The sequence below is a fragment of the Leptonychotes weddellii genome, chromosome 12 (assembly GCF_054177405.1).
Source record: "Leptonychotes weddellii isolate Sample4059 chromosome 12, ASM5417740v2, whole genome shotgun sequence".
Classification (NCBI taxonomy): domain Eukaryota; kingdom Metazoa; phylum Chordata; class Mammalia; order Carnivora; family Phocidae; genus Leptonychotes; species Leptonychotes weddellii.
The window spans coordinates 35,623,355-35,645,497 of NC_138380.1; the positions used below are offsets into that span (position 1 = coordinate 35,623,355).

General features: G+C 34.9%; 1 pseudogene; it reads right to left on the reverse strand.

The window, feature by feature from the left end:
* Nucleotides 1-18,370: 18,370 nt before the first annotated feature.
* LOC102726692 (proteasome assembly chaperone 3 pseudogene) lies at nucleotides 18,371-19,275 on the reverse strand (annotated as a pseudogene).
* Nucleotides 19,276-22,143: the final 2,868 nt, after the last annotated feature.

Consider the following 22,143-nt stretch of genomic DNA (forward strand, 5'->3'; position numbering starts at 1 on the left):
CCTTTCCAACTTGGAGGTCTTTCATATATTTTTCTTGCCTAACTGCTCTAGCTAGGACTTCTAGTACTTTGTTGAGTAAAAGTGGTAAGAGCAAGCATTTTTGTCTTGTTCCTGATCTTAGAGGAAAGCCTTTCACCTTTCACAATTGAGAATTTTGTAGATTGCCCAATTTTTGGCATATAATTCTTAATAGTAGTCTTTTGTGATCCTTTGTATTTGTGCAGCATTGCTTGTAATATCTCCTATTTCATTTCCAATGTTGTTTATTTAAGCCGTCTTTCTTTATTTCTTGGTAAGACTAGTGAAGTTTTGCCTATTTTGTTTATCTTTCCTAAAAAATAGCTCTTAGTTTCATTGATCTTTTCTCTTTTAGTCTTTATTTCAATTATTTCTGCTCTGATCTTTGTTATTTCCTTCCTTCTGCTACCTTTGGGCTTAGTTTGTTCTTCTTTTTTTTTTTCCCCCCCTAGTTCCTTGAGATGTAAAGCTAACAAGATGTCTCTTTTAATGGAGCTTAAGTTAATAGGGATGATAGATAATAAACATGCAAAGAAAAAAAGAAAAAATGTCAAACAGTAACAAATGTGAAAGGATAATTTACAAGGAAGGTAGGGAGTCAGGGAATAGCTTTCTAAATGACTGGCAAAAATAATCAGACACATGAAAACCAACATAAAAAGCACTCCTAATAGATGGAACAATTGGTGCAAAAACCCTAAAATGAGTTTAAACTGGGCATCTTTGAGAAACAGAAATAACAGCAGTGTTACTAACGCAGGCGAGAGAAGAACTGCTATTCATGGCACCAGGGAGGTAGGCAAAGGCTATTATCACACAGAACTTGATATATGAAAGAAAATAATTTGCATTCTATTCTAAGCTACCCACTGGAAACCCACTGGAAATTAGTAGTTTACTATTGTTCTTAGGAGAAAGATAAAATTTCTTTTGACATTTCTGTTAAAATGTTAAAATGTGTTGTGTTATATCCTTCAGGCTCTTTTTGCATCATATTCTTCCTTGGTTTGGGTACTGCAGCCTAGCTGGCTAGCTATCCGTCTGCTGAACTTCAAGACTCCTTGGACCACAGGGCATTTGACCATACTGCTTCTTTTCTCTGAGACTGATGAATTTTTAAATAAATGGGCGGATAACATTTAGACATTGCAAGAAACCAACTAACACCTAGATTCCTGAAATAACAAAACAACTAAAAAGGAATACAATAGGGAACTTCCTCCCAACTCACTTCTCACTTCCACACCAAAGCCTTAGTGTCTGTACCACCAAAGTTTCTAGGTCAGCCTTCCTCCTGATGGGAGCCTCTGTGTGCGGCTCGAACCACTTCTACTCTCAGTCTCAGTACTTACGTATTATTCGATCAGACAATTCTCTGTAAGACAACACAGTCTTCAAAGGGGATCTGTGATGATGCATTTTATTCTGAGTTAAGTCATGTAAAGTAAAAATAAGATGAACACAGAGAGCTGGACTTTCCAGAGAGAACAGTATTTACATGCAAAAGAAGACCGATAGGTTGCTTTAAATTATGACAGGAGCCAGGGATGAAAAATGTAAAATTCTCACCTCGGGGCAGCAGAGCTGCATTACAAAAATGCCTAATATCAAGTAAAGCCTATTTAAGAGTTATCTAAATAATGTAACCTAAAATTTTAGAACTAAAGATCTGTGGAAATACAGAATATAGACACATTGTCAGTTAGCAACCTCTGGTCAGAACAGATCTCTACTGTTTCAAGACTGCATAAACTGGGGGGAGACGGAAATAAAAAAAAATAATACTGAGGCCTATATGATACTTTACAACACAAAAGCATGGAACCAGTTTCTTAAAATAGGCAGAAGGAAAGTAAACCTATACAAATATTTACTGTAAGAAACAATAGGACATGTAAAACTATATTCATTTTGAGTTTCCAGAAATATTAAAAAAACATGAAATAAAGTATTAAAAATTAAATGAAAAGGTAGCTAGGACATATAAGCAACAAATGTTTAAAAATTACAGATGAACGCAGGAAACATACTTGCATGACTGAAGAAAGAATGGAATCAACCAAACATAAATTCAAATCTGCAATTTGGAAATCAGACTAAAAATATACCTCAAATATAATAGCTATGAAAGACGTGATGGCTATCGAAAGCAGAGAGTATATAGTAAATATAAAGAGAATATAGTTCTTTCATGAATGGACATTTCTAAAAAAGCTAACTAGAACAAATAAAATATTTAAAAAGCAGAAAAAATATTCTCAGCACATAGGTGTGTGTTTCTGTGTGTGCTTAACCTATTGACCACAAACATTTACTACATTCCAGGTTCAAACAATGCAAAAAGAATCTCAGTTTGACATACTCTGGAAAAGTTTTAAATCCTGATAATAAAGAAAATACAATCATAAACACCCATGCTTATAAAAATAAGTGACCATTTTTAGGGTAAGTTATATAATTCTGGTTTATTATTACACTTGCATAAGCTGCTATCAATGTGTAAAGACAATCTAAAGAGATTTTTGGATATGCAAAATCAGAACATGGAGTAAAAGATGACCTTTATTACCTATGCCAGAATGTATTAATTGAAAATACGAACTAAAATGGAGAAGGTTATATTTATATTACAGAATAAGTCCTGCTTCTATCTCATATCATCATCTCTGTGATAGCTATTCTATATATTTAAAATTAAGTTTAGATCACTCATTAATTCAGGATACATTTTTTGAGCGTCAATATGCCAGGGACTATGCCTGGCAACAGACTGATGACAAAAGAATTGGGGCCAATATGGTAACAAAATTGCAAAAAGAAAAGACCAATATTGATACTTAAAGGATGATATAAAAATTAATAATAATCATACAAGTATATGTATACATGTAGATTTTATTGCATTGAGAGAAATTGGGGAGTGAGAGAGTATTATGCTAAATTCTTCATTTTACATTAAGGAGTCATCAGTAATGAAATTGTTCTTGAGTATGACAATTTTGAAAATCATAAATCTAATTGCATGTATTATTTTAAACGTATTGTATAAGCTCTAAATCATTTACAATAAATGTCAAAATAAAGATATGCATATAATTATTATAAGTAATGAAAATAATTTAGATATCACGAAAATACATAAAATGACATACCACATATTATATTTTAAAAAATTAAACTCCCCATTAGGAGGAAATATCTATTTGATTTGGATAAAAGCAATAAATTGCAAGAATATGCTATTTATTTGAAAAATACCTAAAGCACAAGAGTAAAAAAGTAAAAATGTGAAATGATATATGAACATAGTTTTGAAGATAGAGAATTGTACATGTTTTTGTATATGATGTATATGAGAATGGGTACAGGTAAATCATATCCCCAAATATTTGTACTTGTTAGCACATAATGAATGCTGTATGTGCTATATAGCATTATAGATTTTACAATTTGTAATTTCTATGTTTCTCAGGTTTTTTCTTAAAAGGTATATACTTTAAGTTGGGAAAAAGCAGGTGAAATTTTTATGAAAAAACAAATATTTTTGGCTTATTTACTATTTCATTTTCTACAGAATACTTTTCATCTTCCTTGCCTAATTAACTAGCCAGGCCAGTACTTTGTTATTTTAGCAAAGATGAATAAATCTGGGAATTAGTGGCTATCAACAGGGAATATTCTTAAAATCATGACCTTGATTTTAATGTGTCTCTAGAAATATGAGATAGTAAATGAGCTGGAACTTGTTTATTTTTCATCGTTTGAAGGAATATTTATTCTTACCTGATGTGCCTGCCCCCAAAGCTCTTGAGATATATAGTTCTACTTTCCTATCAGTTGAGAGCTTTGAAGTATTTATTTCATTTGAAAAGTTGTGCATACACTGCAACTGCTCATTTTATTTTTTTTAAAGATTTTATTTATTTATTTGCCAGAGATAGAGAGAGCCAGAGAGCACAAGCGGAGGGAATGGCAGAGGGAGAGGGAGAAGCAGGCTCCCCGCTGAGGAGGGAGCCATTGCAGGACTCAATCCCAGGACCCTGGGATCATGACCTGAGCGGAAGGCAGATGCTTAACCGACTCAGCCTCCCAGGCGCCCCGCAACTGTTTAAATAGAGAAAAAAAAATCATCATGATTCTAACTTAAAGTACAATTTAAATTTTAAAATTGTTAATCATTTTCATAAGCTACTTTAACCAGTCATCTGCTCCCCACTTGTCCTATAATTCCTGTGCCCAGACTGCAGTATTTTTTATTCCTGGAAAGTGTTCTCCTGTCCCAAAGGATTTCTGATCATTCACAGGCTCACATACCCAGAGCTAATTTCTTAAAAATCCCTTACACATTTTCCTCTTGTTTAATTCCACCTTGAGATACCATTATTAGTGATTTACTTTCACTTCTTCTCCCCTCTCTGTGTGAAAGTCTTCCTGGCTCTTTTCCCTTCCATTTAGTCCTGAGATCTTTTAATCCTTCCTCTCTTTTTAATGCTGGAAGATTAAAATCAGTCCCAGTTTTTCTCCACAGACATGCATATCCTAATTTATCCCAAAGCTCAGCAAAGCAAAAGGGCTTCTAAGAAACAGGACTCTCCTGAATTAGAAGGCATTTTATTAAGCATTCATTTTAGAATCTTATTTCCCTTCCCCAAAACGAGTATTTCTTCCTAATACAAAGCATACTCTCCCCAAAGGGAATCCAGTGAATTAGGATTTTTCTCTCTTTCCACCACCATAACATAGCTTCTACCACTATAAAAATGTGGCCCCTAGACCAGCCTCAGCAGCCCTGTGACCATGTTAGGAATGCAGATTCCTGGGTCCTAACCCATATTGAAACAGAAATTTTACTTTTTCTGGTGATTCTGAGGTATACAAAAGTAATAGAATCTGCAGCAACATGAAGAAAAGGTAACATGCATGCTCTCAAATATATATTTCTATGTGATCAGGTCATATTAAGAATGGCAGAATAGGGATGAGAATGGGGGTGAAGCACTGAGAAGATACCTGTACGTTCCAAACAGAATAGTCATGCTGCTCTGAGCGTGTCTCATCTCTACCTTCAATACTCAACAGCACCTTTGAGTCAGTTTCTTCTACCCCCAACTGCTTCCTCCAACACATAGCCTACATTAATTCATTGCTAGGTTCCTACACACCTGGCTAGGATCCTAACTGTTCCAAAACTTCCCCTGTGCTTTCCACCGACAGAGCTCACCATCTCTCCCAAGAGACTTTCTGACTGTTGAAGGCCTTCTTGTGTCCTTTCCCTAATATTCTGCTTCTACAGCCCTGAGCTGCCTGATAATTTCAAAGGTTTGGCATAATTTAAGTAATCCTAATAAGGAATCTTACCAATGAAATAATTCCTGCACGTTTGAAACTAGTCTCCTTTTGCCAGTTTAATCAGAATTGGTCTAACCAATGAATAATATGGTATGAATCCAAATTATTTTTTTTACTCCAAATTCTTAACTAATTATTGAAATTTTTAGGTTTTCTTTTTCTCCCTCTAAGATTCTAATTATCATTACTGAATGGTAGATTTGTGACAGATTGCAAAGAATCTTGAAGATATTTTATCCTATACACAAAGATAACAGTGAAAATTTTAATGAGATTGGAGGGGACATGCCCTAAGGGTGGAAAGACAAGGACTACCTGTGGAGAAACAAGGTAGAAGGCCTTGATAAGCCTGAGTGAAGAATTATGATAATAGTTTGATCTAAAATCGGTACAGTAAAGCTTCAGGCAAGCAGAAAAACTCAAGGAAAATAAATGGCACTTTGAAATAGATAGAATAAGGGGGGTGGTGAGAAAAGCAGTTATCAGATGTCTGTCTTGCCTCAGTAGATGGTGAGGGAACCATTCAATAAGCCAAGAAGTCACAGAAAAGGGAGGGTGGGGGTGGATGTTACCTATTTATCCTTCTACAATAATCACCTAGCAGATCTTTTTGTTTCCTTTCTCACCTCTGTATTGGAGAGAGAGGCAGTCATAATAACCTTTACCAATTATTTACAATATGCAAAGTTTTGATGTGTTAAAATATATGTATGTATATATATACATACATATGGATATATATATATATGAGAATATTACATATTGAGACTATTACATATTCTCACAGAAGAGGAAACTGAAACACAGAGGTGGATGGCTTATTCAGATTCACATAGTTAAAGACTGGCAGGAATCAAATTTTTAGAGTTCAAACTCTGAGCTTTTGCACATTTGCCTACTTAAATATTCCTCCCTCCCCAAAACTGAGAAGTGATACATATTCATCCCTGATCAGGCTCTTACTAGACCTAACTCAGTCTAACTGTAATATTGGACTCTTTCCTGTGGCAATCTTTCCTAAGAATTGCTTCTTATTAGCAGAATCCCAAATCAGATATATCTCTCTACAATGTTTATTCTATTAGATTCCCTCATACTGTACCTCATCATAAACAATAGGGCATAAATTTCTGCCCCACAGTTTAACATCTCTAAACCAAGGTGTCTTAAAATTCATGGAATAAGAGAATCTTGGCATAATTTAATTGGCACACATATTTTTCTTCTTAGTGGCACATACAATTGGTACATCTTACAAATAAAGCCATCTTAGATTCTTAAAAAATTCTCTATTTCCTGATTTTGTATCTTTAGAGAAGCTAATACATTAATATTAAATAAATTGATATGTGATTGAAATACTATAAATTTAAGTGGCCCTAATACTACCTAGGCAAACTATGTTTTCCTAATCCAACCACTTATCTACTCTTCTAGTCATTTCATATCTTCCCCTCTCCTCAAACTTCCAATACTATGTCTTCTATGCTCTTTCAATTTTAGTAAGAAAACAGAATGAGTATTCTGAAATTATTGGACACAGTGCTCTGTGCATATCAAGTACATATTTTGTTAACTGTGGCCTATTACACTCATTACCATTTCTGTTTGTTCTATCAATTATTGAAGAAAATGAGCTAAAATCATCAGTGTAGATGTTTCCATTTCTTCTTTTTATTCTGTTAATTTTTACTTGAATTGTTTAAGGCTATGATTTTACATGTATACGCTTTTATATTCTTATGTATCAGAACATATCAATTTTTTATTTTTAGTATTTATGTACATTTAATGTAATTATTGATATGATTACATTTTAATCTATCATCCTGTTATTTTCTACTTTTCTTTTTTTTTTAACTTTTTTTTTTTTAAGATTTTATTCATTTATTTGAGAGAGAATGAGATAGAGAGAGCATGAGAGGGGGGAGGGTCAGAGGGAGAAGCAGACTTCCTGCTGAGCAGGGAGCCCGATGCGGGACTCAATCCTGGGACTCCAGGATCATGACCTGAGCCGAAGGCAGTCACTTAACCAACTGAGCCACCCAGGCGCCCTATTTTCTACTTTTCTCATCTGTTCCTTGTTCTTTAGTTTATGCTTTTCCACTGTTAACTGAATATTTTCTATTATATTTTTCACTATTGGCTTTTTATACCAGTAGCCCTAAAGATTACTACATAACTTAGCATACTCTAATTTTCAAATACAATTTCAAGTAAAATGTAAAAACCTCAAAACTTCAGAGCTGTCATCTTTCATGACTTTGGTTTTTAATTTTGATTCTATCTAGAAATCCATAATTTTCTAATTTTCTAATTCTAAACATTCTGGAACATTTTCATAAACCAGATTCCCTAGAAGGAGTGCCAGTGCTGGGAATTCTGTGAGTGTATGATGTTTGGAGGGAGAGCTCTCAGGAGAAGGGGGAGAGCTCAGGAGAAAGGGTCTGAGGGAAGCAGGATAGGAACAGGGAAGAAGAATAAGTCAGGCAAGGATGTGGTTTCGATTAGAGGCTAGCTGCAGCCTGGTCCCATAAGATGCTCTGGTATGTGAACTAAATCACAGAGATGTTCTCTACCGTGAGGCAAGGGGGCCAGGTTTATGATCCTCATTTCAGTCAGTCATTGACTGACGGCTATCCCAGGCAATGAAGGTAGACAGTTCTGAGGTAGGATGTATAACCTCTCAGGTAGGTTTGCTCTTATTGAGCTGAAGGAAATTCTCCAGTGAAAGCCTTTAAGCCTTTAGTTGCAAACATTCATCCTGCTGGTAAAAGAAACTGGAGTTGGGAGAAAAAATTTTTTTTAAAAAAAAGGACCCACTACAGTCTTAAAAATCAAATAAATAATATTTGGATATAATGAGTATAAACAGAGGCTAAATAAAGGCAGCATTAGGACTTAGTTTTAGCTACTTTTTATAAGAAGCCTTGTCAGTTTTAGACTTATTCTATAGAGTTGAGTTTGTTGAAAAAGTAGAGTGTTACCACATATCTAGCAAAATATATTTTTGCAGGTCTGCCTATAAATCACATCTCTAATTAGTCTGAGAACTTCTAAATTATTCAAGTTAAACCTGAATATTTTATCTTGGAATGTCTAAAATATCTAATGTTTAATGTCAGTTACCTTTGATATCAATAGAAGTTTTATATTTCTACTTAAATTGAATAAAGTTTTGAATTTGAATAATTTCCAATTCAGAGGTGAAAATTCCAGAAAAGAACTGATAACTTTGATACCTCAAAATTAGCAATTCACATTTATACAAGGATAGAATCATCAATTTTCTTTATATATAAACATATATTCTCTTTGTAAAGAAAAAGATCATCTCCAGAGAATTCTTTAAGTCATTTTGTGCCTTCCTACAAGTGGTATATAACTTGTTCCTATTAGTTTTGCCAAAATGATTATCATCATTGTTGGTAATATTTACAATCATCTGCTTGTCTTCTCTCATGTATTTAGAATGCTTATGAGAGGAAGTCCTTTTTAATACAATTTGGTAAAGAATATTTTTAAAAATTCCAAAGTTGAATTTGTATACCTGACACCACAACAATTAAAAATATTTATTCAGAACAAGCTTGTTCTTGATATTTAGTAGTTACTGAACATTCATCATGTTGCATGCAATGCTCTTTTGTTTTCTTTTCCTCCTCCAAAGAAATGGAAATCATTTTATTCAGCTCTAGCCAGCAAAGAATTCTCACCAAAGATATATGAATTTAGGCACACTTACAATCTTCTGAGGGTGATCTATAATACCTGTTTTCAATTAAAGTGCAAGAAATACCCTTTATAATGCATATTCTGTCAGAAAAGCAATATGGGAAATGAACACTAACATTTCATGAAGCTGCTACCTCACTTCATATAGAAAAGGGAGGTCAATCAATCAGTATTTGAAATAAAATTGTTGGTATGCATTTTATGTGAAATACTGCATTACATGTTTAAAAACAAAATATATTAAGAAAACCAACTTCTCAAAGTTTTTGCATTATAATTGGTAGCACCTTAGTATGACAGGAGCCAAAAAGAAGAAAACAAATTCTTACTTTGGGTACCTGAGTGGGAAGAAACAGTACTGATGGAATGTGAAATTAATGAGGACTTGGAGTAAAAGAAAGAACACAAAAAGAAGAAGGGATGCCTTTCCTTATAATCTACTTAGGATATAAGCAGAGGTGTGCTTCATAGAGTAAATAATTCATAAATCTATCAATGATGGGAGGGGAAAAGCCTTAAAATAGGTTTCACAAAATTAGCAAATCTTTGCACACCTCCAACCTTGGAAATAAAACCTTAGGATCTTTCAGAGAAAAATGTTGCAAACCTTCTAGGAGGATTCTTAGTGTTAGCCCTGTAGCCTCTGAGACTTATATTGAGAGGCTTCTGTGAACATTAATTCACTTCCCAATGAGTAGTCTTGACAGATTCAAGAATAAAAATCAAGGATTGGTCAATTGCCATTCTCTTGCCTTCCCTGGCAATTCATTTGGCATTGTGCAGACCTACATATAGAGCTTAGCATGAAAGACTCTGTGAAGAGCACTTGAAATTGAAATGTTTGAAATTTCAAAGGACTTAAATGAAGTTGGGTTATCCTGGCCTCATTTTCCTGGTCAGTGAAGGCTTTTCAGAGAGTGAAAGCTTACATTTTAGCAGTGTATTCTACATAATTAAAAGAATCTTCACATAAGACATCTGTTTTAATTAAAGCTGGAAAATGGAATGCTTCGTTGGAAAAATAAAGCTCTTTTCTCAGCTTTCTGGTCTGTAGGTACTTTCCTGAATTTAGAATCAGAAATGTTTAAGTGGTAACAATATACTGGCAGATCTCACCAGCCCTCTGAAATATCAGAGTCATTTCCATTTGAGTATGCTCACAGAATTAGTGTTCAACCCACCATCTATGGAGCTGGAGTGTCTATGAATTCTGCCAGAAATAAAACACATCATCATTTGTTAGCTGTACTATGTTTTATGCCACTAACAACCAAAAACTTTCCCCATCTGGGGATTTGAGTAGACTCTGCCAGGGGTCAACGACAGGTAAAGAGAATGAATTGGAGCTGGCATCCCACTCATGGAACTAGGAAAGAACAGCGATGGTACTCAGTCAACATTCGTAGAGAACACTAGTATTAATTCCAGAAACACAAAACCAATGTATAAACCTAAAGGCTGGGAGAGGATTAGAAAAATGCAGATACAGCCAGGCCAGGCTCTCGGAAATAGGAAGAGGGTAGTGGGATGAGTATGAAGCAAGGCTGACCCAAAACAGCTACTGAAAGTGTTCTGGTTACTGTTCTTTAAAACTTTGCAGCAAGTTTCAAAGGGTGAGGCTGGAGCAGAGGTGTGAGGTCAGGATAAAGAGGTAACAAGCTAGACCGAAATCTATAAAAATGAGATAATGCAGTAAAGGCTTCAGCTATGATACATTATATATTATAGTGAGAAAATTCACATTTATTGCAGTGCCTGGTATAGAAAAGGTATCAGAGCATTTTGTTGCCATCAAAATCCTTGCTTGCCAAACTCTCATTATATATCAACCTGCTTTTGTTACTTCAGTTACATGTTTCATTTAACAATAAGTAGTATTCTTTAATATGTCCTACACTAATGCAACTTAGCCTGATCTTCCACAATACCCATTAGCATAGCGGGCATATCTGTTAGGATAGATGACTGGCCTCTTGGATATGGTACCCATATTGCCATCTACTGGAAATTACTACAAATTACAGATAGACACCAAGATAAGCAAGGATGCTGCTAAAAGAACTCAGCTCCATTCTATATACAGTGACATAATTGTGAAATTTCTGATGGATAAGAAAGGTACAAATAAGCACTGTGTGGTAACTTGGCTTTCATTTCTAAATGACCATAGTCTGTGTGAATTTCTTCATTCAACGTGTCTTACATGATTTCGTTGGTGCAATCAACACTTCATTACCTGATTGTTCTAAATGTTCTGTTTCTGATACATAGGGATGTTTCAAACTTTTATTAAGAAAAAAAAAGTTTGAATTTATTCCATAAGGAATATTATCAGTACTTCTTAAATTCATTTGCTATTCTAAACACTGATATTCTGATATTGCATATTCTTAGTATTCTTTTCATGATGTTTACTCAAAGGAAATAGAAAAGAAATGCCATGTACCATAAAAAGTATAATTTAAGGCAAATAGCACAGATATTTGAAAACCAAGGGAAATGTATTATAATCCATCAAAATATAGACTTTAAATTTCTTTTATTATACAGCTGATAAATTAGGCCCAGAAAGACTGGGGCTAAAAATCACAATCATGTAATGGTAACATTTAGAACAATACCACACCTATGAAGGAGTATGACTTAATTTAATCATTACTACACAAAGCCTTTTTAGAGGGTTCAATTTTCATTACATTTTTAAAAATAAGATCTTGAGGACCTGGAAAAGATTTTTTAAAAATCAAATTAAATATTTTGGGGGTACCAACAATGTATGGTATTTGTCTACAAGAGAAGTGGGATTTCTTATTATTTCAAAAGTGTGCTGATTCCAAATAAAATGTATCAAAAATTATGTCATTATTATATTAGAAATTGTTTCACATAATAAAGTCCAATCATCAGAAAGCTTATTGTATTGGGAATTTTACATTCTTCATCAGAAATAAACAAATGTTAAGAAATGAAAAAGTTCAATATCTACATTTATCAATATCTGTAAATATTGCAGAGGTGATTTGTATTCACAACAATGTACGTATGCCTCTGCCTTCTGATCTTTGAATTACACTTCTTAAAATACATTGCATCAGTTTTGTAGAAATATATGACAGCAAAGATCCTTGAAAGCGTATCTGATTCATCCTGTTGACTTCAGCTGGAAATGCAAGAGTCATGCTACACAGGTGAGTCTTATTATTCAATAACTACACAGTAGCAAAATCCATGAATTCTCTTCCAAATAAGTCCATTCTTGAATTCAATGACCTTTTCTATCAAAACAGCCCTCGATACATGTGCCTGAATTTATGCTGCCATAGGTTAAATTTATTTCCTCAGTGGAAAGAGAGAACAACATGACATTGTACACTTAGGATTTTATCAGTGAGTTCCACGGAATGACAGCTAATCACAAGAACCCTTGCTAAAAATCCCTTTCTTGTCAAAATTAATGTTTAAATATCAGATTTATATTATATGCTAGTCTCAGCTTTCTCTTTTAAGGAATAAATTTGTTCATTTATCCACACAGATCCCCTTCTATATTACAGGGTCATTGTTTTTAAGCTTAAGGGAAAGTTTCAGTATCCTGTTTGAGCTTTGACATTTCTCAAGAACAAATTATGAGTTCTTTACACCTGGATTTCAGTATATTGATTTTCTTTAGTACTTTGGATTCAATTCTTTCTGTAGCAAGAGAACAATAGACTCATTACCCCAGGAGATTTACCCTTGGTCATACATTAGTTAATATGACAGAGAAACACTATAGAGAGAATATCCATCCAAAAAGTTTGAATTAGAGAGAAAGAGGCTGTAATACTTTTCCGAAGTCTCCACTCCCCTTCCCTAAAGTCCAGAAGAAAGACAGTCTCTTCAATATTTCCCACTGCCACAGAACACTGATCCGGAATAGGAGTCTGCGTTTATCAACTGTAATACCTCTCTCCACCTTAAGAGGGAGATTCAGGTTTAATGACATAGTTAACTGTACTGAACCATCATTGGAGTTTGTGGTATCTTCTAGGTACATCCAATCAAACCTATCACTGGTACTTGTGTCTACACCGTCTTTAATAGTCTTCTTCTTTTCTGATTTAATGATTTCAGTCTAAGAAAAACAATGTATCTTCCCGGACTAAATCAAGACTCTGAGCTGGCCCGGCATATAGAAATTCATTCCCAATGATGATCTCTTTCAAGAGACCAATAATGTCATATAGTTTGTAACAGATTCTTTTTCATTTTATTCTTTCCTCTTCTATCCCCTTTGGTTTAACTGCATCTACTCCAAAATGGAAAGGTTCTTAGGAAGAATAAATTTGGCTAATACAGCAGATCATCCAATTAGAATAACAGAAATCACTCACTAAAACAATTAATGGATTCATCCAGTCAGCAAGCCTTTTTACAGCTATGTTATATGCAGTGCACTTTGCTAGGTGTTATAATTTCATAGGTAAATATGTTCCATTAAGAGAAATATGTATTTTGGGAAACAGCTTATTCTGAAATATATACGTTTGGTCCTTTCAATCTTAAAATACACAAGATTTTATCTGTGTATAGCATATTTTAGTCAGCATTATGTTATACACTCCATCCATGTTGCATGTGTAGCTGAGGTTTGCTGATTTTCAGTGCAATAGGAGGTTTCATTGGATAATCATACCACAATCATTTACCCATCCCATTCTTGATGGCCATTTATGTTACCTACAGTTTTTAGTAATTACAAGTAACACTGCTACGAACGTTTTTTGACAAGTCTTGCTGCACGTATGCACCCACATGGAAAGAGTGGAATTTCAAAATCATAGAGAGTTAACAGATAATGGCAAAGGGTTTTCCAAAGCAGTGATGCTAAATTTTACTTCACCAGAAGTGTATAAGAGACCCTGTTGCTCCAAACACTTGTGAAAACGGTACTGTCAATCTTTACAGACATTTAGGACAGTGTTTAGTAGTATACTGTAGTGGTTTTGATTTGCATTCCTACAATGATTAATGAAGTTGCACGCCTTTTCATATTTTTATAAGTCATTTTGATATCCTATTTTGTGAAGTGCCTGTTCACATCTCCTTCCCATTTTCTTTTGGATTCTGTGTTTCCTCTATTGATTTATACTTTTTCTATATTCTGGATGGGTCTTTTCTAATTATATGGATTGCAAATATTTTCATTCATTGTGTCTTTTCTCTCTCTCTTTTTTAAAGATTTTATTTATTTATTTGACAGAGAGAGACAAAGCGAGAGAGGGAACACAAGCAGGGGGAGCGGGAGAGGGAGAAGCAGGCTCCCTGCCGAGCAGGGAGGCGATGCGGGGCTCCATCCCAGGACCCAGGGGTCGTGACCTGAGCTGAAGGCAGACACTTAATGACTGAGCCACCCAGGTGCTCTGAGTGTCTTTTCTCTCTTAATGGTGATTTTTGATACAAAATTTTATGTAGTTTAATTTTTTAATCATTTTTATTGTTAATGCTTTTAGGAGTTCTGTTTAAGGATATTTTTCTACCCAAGGTCATAAAGATCTTCTTCCATGTTTTCTAAAACCTTTCATGTTTTGCCTTCCAAATTCTGCAGTGTACAAGCAATTGTTACTTTATGACATGAACAAAGGTCAAGTTCTTTTTGTTTCTATACAGATATCCAATTAGCACTGTCCCATTTGTTGAAACAACAATCTTTGCCCACAAATTTATCGTGGCACCCTTGCACCATATAAAGCTTCATATATTCATGATGCTGTTCTGATATGTTTGTTCTGTTCTATCGATGTATTTGTTTATCTTAGCCAAAACCGACTTTCATAATGATTGTTGCTATATGACAGGACAAGTTCTATCAACTCATATCTTTTCAACAGTGTCTTGGCTTGGAAATATCATTTGCACTACCAAATCCGTATCACCCTACCAATATTCACATAAAAATCTGCTGGTATTTTTACTGGGATAGTACTGAATATAACAATCCATTTGGGGGAACTAACATCTTTAAGTTATTAAATCTCTTCATCCTTGGACCAGATAAATGCTTCCATTTATTTAGGTCTTTTTTTTTTTCAAATTTTTAATTTAAATTCTAGTTATTTAACAGATAGTATAATATTGGTTTCAGGAGTAGAATTTAGTGATTCATCACTTATATACAACACACAGTACTTACACAACAAATGCCCTCCTTATTAATGCATAGGTCTTTTTAAATCTATCTTAATATTTCTAGTGTTTTATGTGGCAATTTTTCACAGGACTTATTCTAATGTATTTGAAATATTTTGATGCTACTGCAATGGTCATATGTATATACATATAATTTCATTTCTACCTTTTGACATCGTTTCCAAAAACTTTGTCAAATTTGCATGTTAATTATAATAATGCATATGCAGATTCTCTCTTCTTTTTCTATGCTTTTACCCTTTCTTTTTTCTTGCCTATTGCACTGACTATGATTTCAGTAGAAGTCCTAGACATCTTTGTTTTAATCTCTGAAGGAAACATTCAATAGTTCACTATTAAATATAAAGCCTCCTCCATGTTTTCTGTGCCTATCCATTATCAGATTAAGGAAGTTTCTTCTATTCATAATTTGTTAGAAGTCTTAATTCATAAATATATGTTTAATTTTACCAAATATCTTCTCCATACTGATTTAGTGGATTATATATTTGTGCTTTATTCTGTTTATATGAATAATTTAACAGGCTGATTATTGAAGGTTAAATCAATCTTACATTCCTGGAATAAACCTAATTTGATCATGATACATCATCTTTTTTATATATTACTGAATCTGATATGCTTTTACTTTGCTTATAATTTTTTAATCTGTGCTTAAAGTTGGCCTCCATTTTACCTTTCTTTTAATGTCATTGGTGGGTGTAGTTTCAAAAAGTATCCCTCCCTCATAAAAATATTAAGAGATCTCTCTTTGTCTATCATAGGAGTGTTATTTTCTTCTTAACCATTCTGTGGAAACTGGTAAAACCAGTAAGAACTATAGTTTTATTTGTTGGAGGAAATTAATTATATATTCCATCACTTTAAAACTCCAAAGATTAAGGAGGTTTACTATACACACACACACACACACACACACTCTCTCTCTCTCTCTCTATATATATATATATAATTTTTTTTTGCTGTGTCAGGTTTACAAGCAGTGTTTTCTTGTCTACTCTTTCCTTTTGCGTTTCTATTCGCATATATGATAGACTACTAAACTACTGTCCCCATGTTTATAATTTTCTCTTCTTTCCATCATTTTGGGCTTTCCTCTAGCTATATTCTTCTGATCCTTCTTCCAACTTATTAATCCCCTCTTCAGTTATAATAAATATGAAGTTAGACTAATCTATTTAGGCCTTAATTTTAGTTGTTTTATTTTTCAGTTCTATAGTTTCAATTTTGTTTAATATATTTTTGTGTATTCTCATATTCTCTACTAATGCTCTAATTCTGTGCTTTATTTGCTTGAATTAAGAATAGTGGTTAGAGGGACACCTGGGTGGTTCAGTCGGTTAAGCATCTGTCTTCGGCTCAGGTCATGATCTCAGGGTCCTGGGATCAAGTCCTGCATCCAGCTCCTTGCTCAAAAGGGACCCGGCTTCTCCTTCTGCCTGCTCGTCTTCCTGCCTGCTCAGTTTCTCTCTCTCTGACAAATAAATAAATATTTTTTTTAAAAAAAGAATAGTGGTTAGTTTGTGTCTGAGAAGTCCATAAAATGGGCTCTCTGAGGATCCTTTTGTATCTCTTTTTTCCTTCCCTTCATCTTCATCCTCCTCCTCCTTTTCTTCTTCCTCTTTCTCTTCTATTTTTTTGTTTTGTTTTGTTTTCTACTTTCTAATCTCATCTCCTCATGTGCCTAGGAAGTCTTAGTGATTTCACAAAATAAAGAAATAATTTTAAGCCTCAGAAAATATATTCACACAAAGAAGACTTTGCTTTAAGCTACTAGCAAGTAGGCAATAACAAAACAATTCAAAACACCTTGATCTAATTTTGGGATTGAGAAGGTCCAAAGCTGAAATATTTTTAAATGTCAATCTCTTCCACAACACCCTTACTCAGGGTGTATGGGTATTCATCAGTAGCCTCCCCCGGTGATATTCTCTGAAGACCAATTTTTGTCTCTGAATCTTGTGAGGTTGTAAAAACTCTTCATATTTTTGAGATTTATCTGGAGAAATCAGCCACCCCAAATATGGGGCTTACCTCACTGGGTTTCTTTATTTTCCCAGATCTTAAATCTGTAATTCTTTACTGCCTTGATAGCTCTTCGATGTCTTCAAGCTTAGTATTAATAAATTTTTCTTTTAAGTCTGGAAACTGGTCTAATTTCCTAGACTGCCATTAACCTAAAGTTGAACATAATTTTTAAATAGATAAAAGGAAGAGGGGTAGTAAAAAAAAAAAAAAAGCAAACCATCAATAAAAAATTCCCCATAAAATTATACTCTTAAAGGACAGATGCAAACCAAGAAACAGACTCTTCACAATAGAGAATAAAATGATGGTTACCACAGGAAATGTGGGTGGGGCTCCATTAAATAGGTGATGGGGATTAAGGCATGCACTTGTAGTGATGAGCACCAGGTGTTTTATGGAAGTGTTGAGTCACTATATTGTATACCTGAAACTAATATTACACTGTGTTTTAACTAACAAGAATTTGGATAAAAACTTTAAAAAAATAGTATTCTCTACGGCATGACTTATTCTTGACTTAAAGACGTATTTTGTCAATGTTCTTATACCTAGGGTCTCCCGGGTGGTTCAGTCATTAAGTGTCTGCCTTTAGCTCAGGTTATGGTCCCAAGGTCCTGGGATCGAGCCCCACATCGGGCTCCCTGCTCGGCGGGAAGCCTGCTTCTCCCTCTCCCACTCCCCCTGCTTGTGTTCCCTCTCTCACTGTCTCTCTCTGTCAAATAAATAAATAAAATCTTTAAAAAAAAAGTTCTTATACCTGAAAATTAACCTTACAAAAATGCTAATTGGTACAATTTCCTAGAACTGTTTCCCAAATTACATTTTTCAATAAACTCTTTGTGGGAGAGGAGAAGTTCATAGACAAATTCTCTTAATCTACTTCTATTTAATGGATTTGCCACTGACTCTTCACTGTTCTAGAAGATATTCTGACTTATACACCAGTACGCTGATTATTTGTGGATGGCTCTTTGAAATGTGCCTCTGTATTTTTGCTCATACCCATCAGGTTGGATGACTTGTCTACACCATAAACTGCTGAAGTCTGAGGGACGTAAATGTCACATTTATTCAACATTTATTGCTGGTTCAGCAGTAGTCTTAAGAATTTTTTTTTTTTAACTTGGTGATAGGCATTTATTGTGAATAAAAAAAATTTCCTTCAACAACAGATACTGCACGTGGGGGGCCAGGACTCATGCCTGATGACTCATCTTTCAATTCTCAAATATATGCAGCTATTTGGACCCTGGTTAAGAACCGCTCACAGCCCCCCAGACACACTCCGCAGCTTTCCTCCATCCGCAGATAAGTTAGCGCCCAAAGTACCAGTCTGCCTGGGATGTGCATATTTCTTCTGGCTTCTAGAGCTAAAGGCAGAGTTCCTCTTCCTGCCTTACCGAGGGTGTCGCCTGTCCCCTCAGCCCGCTGAATAGCAGGCAAACTACTGCTCCAGGGTCACCACACCTGGCAGGACTGGATCACCTCCTTCAAGGCCTTCAGCCCCTCCACGCTCCTGTCCTTCACGGCCATGGCCAGGAGGACCGCTCTGTTTCAGCTTCCTGAGACACAAATGTCATCAGGTCCTTTGCTAAGATATGGATGAGAGGCTCGTCCTGCCCAAGAAGGCCTTTTGTGGTGAGCACGGGCTTGCTGATGTCACTGGCCACGGTGCTGGGCTCCAGGGAGACCAGGGTACCCATCTTCCCAAACTGGGTCACCACCACCAGGATGTGAATGCTGAAGGCTGTGCAGACCACCTGCGTAGGGACCCCACACACCACTTCCGTCTTCTGTTTTGATATCAGCAAGGGTTTGCCTTCCATGGATGGGTCTCTTCAATGGCACGCGCCGTGCCTGGAAGTCAAGAATTTTTTCTTAATGCTTATGTGGATTCACTGTCTTAGTTTCCTTACAAATACTGAGAATAAAAGCAAGCTTGGCAAATGCTTTTTATGTCTTACCTTCAAGAAATAATCTGATGGATTTATTCTTATTATAATTCAGGGGTAAACTGAAGAGAAAACACCATAAGCATGTCAGTACATACGTGTACACATGCAAACACACACATACATACACTTAATTGTCTAGCACTACCTTATTTTTTCTTTTTTTTAAAGTGGGTACCATTTTTTTGTTCCTGACTTCCCAAAGGAATATTTTTAGAACATGTTTTCTTTTTCTATGTATTTTATTATCCTGTGTGCATATACATGAACCTTAAAAAACATTTTTTTCAAAACAATATAAGAAGCATTTAGAAAGACAATTTGGGAAATTTTATATGTAAACATATGAACTGATAACAGTTCTCTAAAACTTATGTTTCCAAATATTTTTTCATACTGTCTCACTAAAACCATGTTTAAAAATATACATGATTCAAAAAAATAAAAGTATACATGGTTCAGAACAGGTGATTTCCAATTTTTCTGAAAATCTGAAGCTCACATGATAGTTAAAAAGTTTTCTACCTTATCCATTTAATGATTTAAGTTCTACTCTTGAGAAACCCACTGTGTAATTTTATGTGGTATAGAGTTAACATTTATGGTAAGATTCAGTGAAGCTATATTAAAAGTAAGTCAACCTTCAGAATCAGAGGTACCTTATTTCCATCATCCATTATGTGGATGATGGTCTTCTTTCTCCCTATAAAATGTATTCTACATTTTCCTTCACCATAAAAATACATTAAAAACTAATAATTATGGCACTAATGATGCCTTTTAAATAGTGCTAAAAAGTTTAAAAGTACAAAACCTCTCAAAAGACTTATATAATATGCGAAATAAATTATTATGCCACTTCATTTAGTGAATATTAAGCTTCCTTAGCTACTTTTGCCATCAGTTTATTTCACTCAGCTGAATAGTCTAATAATATTTTCATTAAATATTTATATGAACAATCAAACACTGCAAATGAAGAGCATATCCCTTGACATTCAAGATGGTTTCCAGGCTGATATCAGCAGTTTGTTATGTTGGTAGGGCTCATTTGCTATGGCTTAGAATGATGTTTTCCAGTAGCGTTGAGTATCTTACGTCTGACCTTAGAATAAAGGCTATTCATCATGTCTTCTAATTTCTAAATTTTATTTCTTCATTGAGAAAGTACTGATGATAGAAAATTAAGTGTATTTAAAAGCTGGGGTCATGTTATACTAATTCAGCCAAGGAAATTGATTAACGCAGATCTTAAAGCAATAGAAAATATACTCTTTGGGGGCGCCTGGGTGGCTCAGTCGTTAAGCATCTGCCTTCGGCTCAGGTCATGATCCCAGGGTCCTGGGATCGAGCCCCACATTGGGCTCCCTGCTTGGCGGGAAGCCTGCTTCTCCCTCTCCCACTCCCCCTGCTTGTGTTCCCTCTCTCACTGTCTCTCTCTGTCAAATAAATAAATAAAATCTTTAAAATATATATATATATACTCTTTGGTTTTACATGTTTAATACCATCCTGTTCATACAACTTATATATCCCTTAAGTAAAGGTGAATCTAGTATCTGACTTCCAATTTATATATGATTTTTTGATTTATGAACGCATGATAGCATGGTGACTGTTGTAATATTTAATTTGAAATCCTCCAAATGTCATCATATGCTAACTCTACATTTCTCCTCCTGAAATATTTGTCTCATTTTCATGGATACTATTTGAGATTACTGGAAGTTAATATCAAAATGATTCTGTATATGATTTAGAATATAAATCCAGAAAATATATTCAAATAAACACAAAACTTTTGGGGTGGCCATTTTGAGTACTTAAAAAGTTATAAGTAAACCTTAAAGAGGTAATAAATAATTATTAGCTTTGTTATAAATTTCTATAAAATGTGATGTTAGAACTCTGTACCCACAAACTTGGATGTACACAAATAATTTTAATTTTTTTTTATTTAAATCAAATTAAATATGACTTACTTTCATCCTTTGGGGTTAATGAAAAACTTAATCTTGATCATTACTAGGGCTGATGTGGCTCAGGGCCATGTGAAGGCCCCAGCTGTCTTTCATAACTTCAGACTTCAGTATTCTCTGTTTGCTAATTTGGAGCATCGTCCAAACCTGCATAGCCCCTGTGGTCTGACTGTTTTGCTCCTTCCATGATATATTTGGGCATAGGGAACTTTGATGAGGACAGAAACCCTGGTGTCTAGCATCAAGCCTTTTAGTCACAGTAAATAAGCAAATCTCCCAAACTCTCCAGGGTATTACAAGGGCCAGAATCATTATCCCTACTTGTTCTGGAAACCAGAAACCTTAGACCAAGCCCTATAGTTGAAAAACCTCTTCCCTATCAGAACGTTTCCAATTTCCCACCCCATAGTCACCAGTTCATCATGTTCTACATAATTCTTGAGAACACAGTACAATGTTCTCAATAACTTGTATGTTTTTGGGGGGCGGGGGGAGGGGTTTGTTTCGTTTTTGTTTTTTTTTTTTCCTTAAAGATTTTATTTACGTGAGAGACAGAGAGCATAAGCAGGGGGAGGAGCAGAGGTGGAGGGAAAGAGATAAGCAGACTCTGCACTGAGCATGGAGTCCAATGCAGGGCTTGATCCCCAGACCCTGAGATCATGACTTGAGCCAAACCAAGAGTCAGACGCTTAACCGACTGAGTCACCCAGGCACCCCTTTTGGTATTTTTAATGACTGAAACAAAAAAGATCTAAAACTGCAGCTTCTGGAAGAACCATTTATGTTTTTATAATAGCTTGAATGACCATATAATTTGTCATTCAAACCGGAACATTTTGAGAAAGGATTAATAATCATGGCAAGGCAACGGATACAGCTAGTTCTCTTAGATT